This window comes from Telopea speciosissima, chromosome 10, assembly GCF_018873765.1.
Source record: "Telopea speciosissima isolate NSW1024214 ecotype Mountain lineage chromosome 10, Tspe_v1, whole genome shotgun sequence".
Classification (NCBI taxonomy): domain Eukaryota; kingdom Viridiplantae; phylum Streptophyta; class Magnoliopsida; order Proteales; family Proteaceae; genus Telopea; species Telopea speciosissima.
The window spans coordinates 51,215,221-51,224,227 of NC_057925.1; the positions used below are offsets into that span (position 1 = coordinate 51,215,221).

The following is a 9,007-nucleotide window of genomic DNA, read 5'->3' on the forward strand; positions in this document are numbered from 1 at the left end:
AATGGAATAAAAAAGGTTTTATTATGATTGCTTAGGCTCCTTATGTTAGCAGTGGTCAGTATCCTTCTTGTTCATGGATATTGATGTGTATTTGGAGCTAGATTTGTTTAAGGCTTCCTGATTTTCATTTATATGGTGACTCTGCAGAACTTGTTTGAAAGTATTTGTTCTATGTGGAATGGCAGGAATGCCCTTATATTTGTTGGCATTTAAGTAACAGTGACCTCCTCTGCATTGGTCTTTCTTTGGGTTAACGTGTAAAGTTTCAATTGTCACAAACATGATATGTCTCTTGTGAAACTATCACTACATTCTTGCATTTGATTCAGGAAAGCAGATCCATTGTGGTTGGTGGAATTCTAACTGCTTTGTTGCCCTTGCAGTGATAATACAATTGGTATTGCACTTGATGCGTTTAATACTTTCTTTAGTGAGACTGGTTCTGGCAGGCATGTACCAAGAGCTATATTTGTTGATTTGGAAGCCACTGTCATTGATGAAGTTAGGATTGGGTCCTACAAGCAGCTTTTCCACCCGGAGCAAGTCATTTTTGGGGAGGAAGATGCTGCTAATAATTTTGCCAGAGGACATTATACTGGTTAATTGCATCTCATGTTCTTTGATTCTCTTACAATGTCAGCTTCTTTGGCTAAGCTATTTTGATGTTATGTGCTGCAGTGGGAAAGGAAATTGTAGATCTATGCCTTGACCGAGTAAGGAAATTAGCTGACAACTGCACTGGTTTGAAAGGGTTTCTGGTATTTAGTGGCGTGGGTGGTAACACTGGTTCTGGTTTGGGTTCTTTGTTGTTAGAACGATTATCTATGGATTACGGGAAGAAGTCAAAGCTTGGGTTCACTATCTGTGCTTCTCCACAGGTAATTTCTGATTTATACAGACGATATCAAGAGCAACACCAGAACCACAGAAAGTACAATGTTAATTTGAATGAGGAATGCCAATTGCCTGATTTACATAAGGTCACTGTGAGAGTAAGTGTCTAATGGTAAATCATAATGGTCAAGTGTCTGACCTCAGCTTCGTTCTGGATTCTGTGATTTGTTTGAAATTGTGGAGCATTCTCCCTTTGGTTTTGGTTCGAGTGATGGGGTTCACTGAGGCTGAATGTGGTCACTATGGAAACCACCACCGTTGCCTTGCCAGGACTCTGCAAAAACCGAAGTTGTGGAGTTTGGGTTGTTTTTCTTTTTTTCTCTTTCAAAGATTTTAGGTATGACTTATCCATTTTTTTTCTCATTATGTCTATATGCCGCCATGGGATTTACATATTGGCTCTCTCTATCTTTGGGACTCCTTTTGATCTTTTTCCTTCTCCTTTCAGACGCTCTAAGCAAGAAATTCAGTTCTTTTGGAGTTTATGTGGTTTCTTTCTGAAGTAGGATATGAGAAATGGATTGGATTATGTCCAAACTTATTGTTTTCTTAATCGTTACATACATTTGTTCTGATTTCGCTCCATGTTTTTTTCCCCAAGTTATCAAATGTGTTTTGAAATTGGGATGATGGTATGTGTGAATTTGGTGTTTTGAAAATTTAGTTTTGTCTCTGCTTTTGGCATGATTGAACTTTAATGGATTTCAGATAGAGATTTATATTAGTGGGCTTCTCTAAGCACCGGGTTTTTTCCCTTTCCTCAGGATGGTTGAGCTCAGAGGCAGGTAAACTTCTACGGGGTTAAAAAGATACTGCTACAAGAAAATTGGGTGTAAAAAGTGAATGGGTTCACCGAATGGTAAGCATATTAGATTCTCTAATCACCATATGAACACTTGGGATTGCAAAATCATCTTTTTAGTGTTTGTAGCTCTTGTTTTCAGAGCTTTTTTTTTTGGTGAATAATTTTCAGAGCTTTTTTGTTTCTTACTTTCTGTATTTTTGTCTTCCAACAAAACAACTTATTTCTGCTCCGCGGCTTTGCATCCTTGTTGGATTATGAACTTGGAGTCATCAAAGATAAATTCTTGGAGGTTCTTGATATTTTCTATGGATAAATAATAAAAATGTTTTTATTTTTGCTAGGGCTTGTCTCACTGCAATAATGCTAATCAGAATTCTAATCCTAAGATTGTGAAAATATCTCATCTGTCATTTCATATACAAATACATTATGTCTCTTTAAAGTTTAATGATAATGAGAATATGGCCATACTACTACCTTTATGGACCCCCCCCCCCCCAAAAAAAAATGTTTACTTCAATGAATAATGATGCATTATCATTAGCAATGAAAAGTTGTGTCAAATGTAGAGGTTTTTAGTCCTACATTGTAGCATTGATTGCAATTTCAAGTATGATACTGGATTACCATTATATATGGAAAGTCGCATCATGGGTCCAAGTTTTTAGTCAAACGCCAAGGATGAAATTAATGATCCTCCAAGAGCGGTCAAGAAATTGTTGAATAATCTTGTCTTTGTTGCATTGTTTTAAAATCATATTAGAATTAGTGGAATTGGTCGTTGATTCTGATTAATTCTGGTTCTCAATAAATGAGTTCTAAATGAGGTCAATTGAGTTCGGCCAAGTTTGGCCAATTCCGAGTTGATTCAAATCAAAATCAATGCCAGTCCCATTCCCAATTTCAATATTTTTTTTAACCTTGATTAGTGTTGGATTATTTTAATGTCACATATACTCTTTATGCCTTTAGAATCTGGATGTTAACTATTAATTTCAGCACAATTTTTTTCAAAGCCCCAACATATTGGATTGTGTCTAATGGTTATTTAAAGAGCAAGTAAACTCACCCATGGTTAACCAAGTAGAAGAAAACCACTCATGTCAAAAAAGTTGCAAATTCTCTTTTGACTCATGGGACTCGTGGCAAACAATCTGTTGGTATCTTAGAAGGCCCGCTGAAAAAGCTTACCCGTTGCTTTCCCTATTGTTCAAACTAATAGTACTGCTGTCACTCAACAACTACCATCCTTCTCTCCCCAACCCCAAAAGCATACTTTCTGAACATCACTTGCAGCAACTAAATATGCCTTTGAATAGTTGCAATAATTTAATCACTCCTAGGAGTGAAAAGAATGAAAGATTGAACATTTGCAATTTTCTGATGAAACTTAATTCTTCTACTATAGAATTTTGGAATTCCTTGCTTTGGTGGCTTCATTTTTTTTTATTCTCCTTTTTTTAGTCATATGTTTAATCTAGAGTGATGAAGGAGAGTTTAGTGCTCCATAATTGTCGCTCTTCTCCTCTCCTAATTCCTTTTTGATTGTGACAAGCAGGTTTGAGAGGAGAAGCAACTTCGAGCTCGTATCATTAACGGAGGATCATTGCAACCATTCGATTAAAGTTATGTCCATATTTTACTGTGTCTGCTAGATGGGAATTGCAGCAGAGGATCCCTCCTATCACTGTTGCTGTTATAGTAGGGAAGAATCCCTAATCCTAATGCCATCCAATGTGCCTTAGTCAGCACATGCTCCGTCTATGAAATATGTGAAGTTTAGTATTTTCTCCTTTTTCTTTTTCCCACTTGTGGATGGTAATTTATATTTTATATTCATTGCAAGTTGCAATTTTTTAAAGCCCAAACGCCTTGCCCGAGTGGGGGTAAGACGGACATTGCACGCAGCCCCGTGTCTGGGTAGCACGGTCCTGCCGGGCAGCTCGGTAGTAGAGGATCCAAATACAGAAGTTTCAGGATGTTTGAGTGTTACATTTTTTCAAAGAAAATTTTGGAAAGAACTCCTGGTAAAAGAGGGCCTCAAAATAATTCTATACAAGCCATATTATATGGCTTCTTCTCTTAATCAGATTGAGTTATGTTTATATTAGCTTATGGATTCTTGTATTAACTTGCAAAGAGCTTTTTATTTAAACATATGAAGAAGTCATAAAGTTCATACCCAAAATGTTACATGGGTGTATCGAAAGAAAATTCTACTAAGTTGATCTTCAACAAGATATATGGGGATCATTATCACCTCCAATTCCGACATCCTCTAATTCCCTACAATTCCTCACATAGGAGCTGAAATGACCATTTACCCACTGCCTGAACACACTGCCTAAGGTGCGGTAGGGTGGTCATTTCAGCTCCTATGTGAGGGATTGGAGGGAATTGGAAGGGTGTCAGAATTGGAGCTCTTTGCATTAGTACTTATTTTCTTGATTTGTTAATTGGTTTTTACATGGTCCCTCTCTTTCGCTCAGTTGCACACATCACTTGCTCGTGCACCTGGCCAGTGTTAAAATAAGGTTTAGGAAGGGAAAAAGTGGAGAAGATTTGCATTGGTGGGGGTGTTGCCTTGGTATCAATTTTTGTGGCTTCTTTTTGTACATCATCTGTCTTAGTTTCTACGCCTGTGGCAGTGTCCATAATCTCTCTCTTTTCTTTTCTATCTGTTTTTGTATGTGGACCTCCCTGAGTTCTCAAGTACAACTGAAACCAAATCAATTATTAGTGATTTTAATTTCATAAACCAATTACACATCGGGTTTGATTAATTGATTTGTTATTGGTTTTGGCTATTGGCTGATTGGTAGAAAGAGAATGAGGAGAGGGCATTAAAGATAAACGTGGGGAAAGAAGAGGGGTTTAAGGGAGAGATTTAATAATAGTTTCGAAATTAATTAAAGGGAGAAATAATGCTATTTCTAAGCCCAGACATAGGACAGTGCAAAATGACCACCATACCCCATAAAAAGACAAAAATTCCTGAGGGCCAGGCTCTGGGCAGTGCAAAATGACCACCATATCCCATAGAAAGAAGGAAATTTCTGAGGGCAAGGTGGACATTGCATGACCGCAGGGGGCTGCATTCCCTTAATTTGCATCTTATACCCAATTATAATATCTCTATTCCAGTAATCACCATCTTTCCATCTTTCATCTCTTCCTCTTCTACGTTTCTAAGGCACCGATTATAACATCTCTTAAATACGTTCACTTTCCTAAGTACTTGAAATTTTCCTCTCCCATCTTTAATCTGTCCTAGATACTCTCCTAATTTATTTATAATTTCAAATCTTAACTGTCTCTCTCTCTTGCGTGTCGAACTCACACTAGAGAATTTAATTTAAATCATCAATAGTCATCAATTCCCTCCCCCCCTCTCTCTCTTTTACCCAATTTAAACCATCAATAGTCATTAGTTCCCTCACTCTCAAGTCTAAGAAAGAAGTGTTATGATTGACATGTTGAGAATGATGGCCTGATGGAAGTAAACTATCCGACTCCTATTCACTCTAATTGCTGCCTTTGTTCTTAACCCGTTATCTTTTTCCAAAGAATCATGCTCCACACAATTGGATGTTTATTTTAATTTATTTTCTATCGAGGTAAGATGTCAAGGAAAGATTACCTCAACAGATATGGATCAAAGTGCATGAATTTCTCTCTCTCCCCTAATAAATGCTCATGTGCATTTGCACGTACATGTTTACTAGTGTGTATATATATATATATATATATATATATATATATTATATATTTAATATAAGTATTTTCTTAACCAAAAAAAAAAAAAAAAAAAGATAAGAGAATCGTAGAGGGATAACTACAAGCTTTGTCATCATCATGAAGTGGGAACCCATAAAAGGAGTAGATCATCTATTATTTTAATCAAGGCCATAAAAAGAGTCATTGACATGATTGTTATTTAGTTGTAGTCCCTATAAGCTTCCAGGCCTATTGAGGGGACAACGTTACAATTGTAGAGAGAGAGTCTACACACGCTATTTTTTTCAACATATTTATTAGCTGTCCCACAGGTTGAGATCCTATGTTAATTACAAAAACATGGTCTAATGAGACACATGGACGGTGCCATAAATCAGGGCCAACCCGACCCGGCCCGGCCCGACCTTGGCAGGGTCAGGGTCAGGGTCAGCGTTAAGGCCTCTAGGGTCGGATTAGGGTTTAGGGCAGGCTCGGCCCAACCCGACCCATTGACACCCCTAGTTATCTGAAAGAAATTGAAACACCAAATTTGGTAGCACGTCATCTATGCTCAACGGGATAGGACCAGAAAAATCGATTCTTTGAGAGATCCAATAATGACCAGTGGAAGAGGAATGGGTCCTTTCAAGAGGTTGGATCTGAAATCTATGATTGTGTTTGGTATATGCATTATTGGAATGAATTCTAGGTCGATTTTGTATTCTTAGATAATAAAAACAAATTTTTTTTTTTTTTCATTTGAGAATAGAAAAACGATCTGGAATGCATTCCAAGAATACATAGCAAACGCAGCCTATGTCTGCGAAGGATTCAATTGGAAAAGGGTTTGGTTGTTAGCCTTGTAACTTATTGAAAGATGCATTCAATAGAGAGAGATTAGAAGAAAGATCCCAAAACCAGTTGGGTATAAGGCCTGAATTGCTTGCATTTGAAATATACAGATAAGATTTCCTTTTGAGTTTCAAGCCAATCAGCGAACCTAGTTGAAAAGAACTTATGTTGAGATTATTGATCTGGGAATGGAGGAAACCACTTGGAGCCAAGGTTCAAAATCCAGGGATTGGACTCTGGATCGGTCATGGGTGATACCTTTCTGGATCAGTACAAATCGGTCTGGATGGATAAAAAAACACCCAAAATTCGTTTTTTTTATGGATCAGCTCATGTATCGGTAGGTGTTATGATAATGGATCAGAATGGTATTGGTCAGTATCAGTCAGAATAACATAAACAAAAATTAAAAAACATTAAAAATATTGAAAAAATACAAAAAATAGGGGGAAAATCCCAAAAACAGGTTTATCAAGCTGGTAAAAAACGGTTTCTTAACAAAGAAAATGAAAAACACTGTGTTGAAAAAGAAAATTTTATTTTGATGTTTCTTAGCATAATTCCAGAACAGAAACACCTAATAAGGTTATCAAGCGGTGCCTTTACTTCAGCGTTGGATCGGATCGCCCGATCCAACATATTTTCCAATCCTATAACCACTCCAAATAACAAGAAGGGATCTCATGAAGCAGAGGAATTGACCTTGAATCAAATTGTTACCCAAAGAAAGTTCCATTAGATTTATGTAGCTATCTCAATTCTCACCCACTCACCCAGCCATTCTGGTATACTCCTGATATATACGAAAATACGCTTGTACAGGCGTCGATGTATCCTTTAATCCTACTGACAACATACTATCGATGTATCCTTTAATCCTACTGACAACATACTATCGAGAGGGCCATCCCTCATTAATAAACTAGCTACGCTGTATTCTCCAGCTCTTTCCTTTGACAGCCCAGCACGATCGACGTTATCCAAAGTCGGCTGTGACAGCTAATTATTTGTCCAGCCAAACTTAAACCGACACGTACTCTATATAAAGGAATAATAACAACAAGTGTAACTCTGGTCTCTTTCTCCTACTGTTTTTCACACCTCCACTGGCTCACATAAACAGTGGCCTTAGTTCTGACATCTCGGCTAGCCCGGGCTGAATATTAAGGTAACAACTCCCAACCAGGCCATTGCTACTCAAGTACATCAGATTAGGCAAAAGACTCCTACTGACGCAGTTCTCTATTCCGACTATGTTCAAGATTTTTAACCAGAAAATTTGGTAGGGGCTACGCGAACGCGTATCCCAGCTGCCACAATTATGACGTACACTTTCCTACTTGGGGAGATGTTAGGCGGGCACCCTTCTCAAGTGCAACGGAAGTCACCAACCTAGGCAATGAGCCTTCTTGAGGACAAAATTCCCTTCTTGATCATCCATAAGCCCTGTCTAGGTAAGTATGTTTTAATCTCATTGCTTTCCCTATTTATATTATTGTTTCCTTTTCTCTCTTCTACTTTCTCCCTGATGTGGGACGTTAAAACCCACCTCCTTCCCATACTATAATAAAAGAGGGAATCTTTAACCAATTTTTTAGTTGTTCACTCTCTTCCATGTGACATTTTTTATTTCTAGTTCATTAAAGAACTGAGGAGGGTACAGACTACAGAGAGAGAATAGCAGAAACTTCAAATTATATAGAAACACTTTGGCTCTTCTCCTATCTTTCACTTTTTCTTCTTGAATGGGAAGGATGGTACAAGACAGAGAACTGTTCTCCAGATCTGGCAAGAAAAAACACTTTGTCACAAGTGCTAAAACCATTACTGGTGGTATAGAAATAATCAAAACAAGCAGAAGAAGAAATAGGAGAGAAAAAGGGGGAAAAAATTTTGGGTGACGATCCACCGAAGTGGGTAGCCTTAACCGGATGTACGCCCGAAGACTGTTCTCATCCCTGTCAGCGGAGATGCCAACCGTTTCTCCTCTCAACGAATACCCTCGTTATTTTGGCTAAGATGGTATAAAAAGAAAATTTTTCTTCCTTTAGAAACCGATGTGGGACTAAATATGGATCTACCAATGGTTTTGGGCCTTTGGGGACTGTTTGGTTGTGATATACATAAAATAGCCACTTAATGGTAATGCACTACGTCGTGATTGTCATAAAAATTCTGATGGGTCAAGCTCGCACAATAATTGACCGACCCGGAACAAGAGAGTCAGTTACTAAAAGATATCCTCCACCATGTGGGAGATTGTCTATCCTAATCATGATATATCACAATCAATTAACTCTGTAGTCCTACAAGGAAGCCATATCCCCACCGTAGAGCGGTGATATGAAAACTCACGACTCCTACTAACTAGGGAAGCACTTTCCTAGGAAGACTTTGCAATGAGACCTCCTACCCTGAATAGAAAACTCAAGATATGGGAATCTCCACCATCGCCTCGATTTACAATCCACATTATATATACTCAGGTATAGATGACATTTATTATCTTGAATTCTAGTATTCTATCTGCTGCTAAAGAGATCTAACTTAGCCATTGGAGATTCCTTCGTCGGAGAAGATTGGCTCTCCCTTGCTTATTCTGTTCCTCTGTGCAAGCTACTCCACTGGAAGATCCACTTGATGGTTTCTTGAAGCAACTGGTTAAGAGTTTTGTATGATATAATTTTGTCCCACTAAAACATGATGGTTCTCGAGGAGGAACCATGATGGATGTTTGAT

General features: G+C 38.0%; 1 non-coding gene and 1 pseudogene across 1 annotated transcript; both read right to left on the reverse strand.

Moving 5' to 3' along the window:
- Nucleotides 1–7,550: 7,550 nt before the first annotated feature.
- On the reverse strand, nucleotides 7,551–7,730 carry LOC122644363 (annotated as a pseudogene).
- A 423-nt stretch (nucleotides 7,731–8,153) lies between these two features.
- Nucleotides 8,154–8,268, reverse strand: LOC122644432. Its single transcript, XR_006330361.1, has one exon. It is a non-coding gene; the product is annotated as a U6atac minor spliceosomal RNA (small nuclear RNA).
- Between the last annotated feature and the right edge of the window lie 739 nt (nucleotides 8,269–9,007).